The sequence below is a fragment of the Myotis brandtii genome, unplaced genomic scaffold (assembly GCF_000412655.1).
Source record: "Myotis brandtii unplaced genomic scaffold, ASM41265v1 scaffold187, whole genome shotgun sequence".
NCBI lineage: Eukaryota > Metazoa > Chordata > Mammalia > Chiroptera > Vespertilionidae > Myotis > Myotis brandtii.
In genome coordinates this window covers 3875084-3875318 of record NW_005356944.1, presented here as the reverse complement: position 1 = coordinate 3875318, position 235 = coordinate 3875084, and the positions used below count along the sequence as shown (strand labels likewise).

Sequence of the window (235 nt, the reverse complement as noted above, 5' to 3'; positions counted from 1 at the left end):
CCGCAGCACTAATCTTTTCAGTTCCCAAAAATTGTGCTGTGGCTTTGAGGGTTGTTTATTCCATTTATCCGGGGCCCTGCGTCGGGTTTTATGGCGGAGTCCTGAGTGAAAGGACACGAATGGAGGCCAAGAAAGGAGATGAGCGCCTGCTGAAAGCCGACACCCAAAGCCACGCAAACCCTTAGTTGCAACTGTAGTTATTGTGCCAATTACTTATTGGGGGGGGGGGGCGGGA

At 51.9% G+C, this 235-nt stretch overlaps 1 protein-coding gene across 1 annotated transcript in view; it reads left to right on the top strand.

Annotated features, from left to right (window-relative positions):
• FGF19 (fibroblast growth factor 19) overlaps positions 1-235 on the top strand; it is a gene marked incomplete at its 5' end in the record, with an annotated part of 3504 nt that overhangs the window by 1385 nt on the left and 1884 nt on the right. The window lies entirely within an intron of this gene.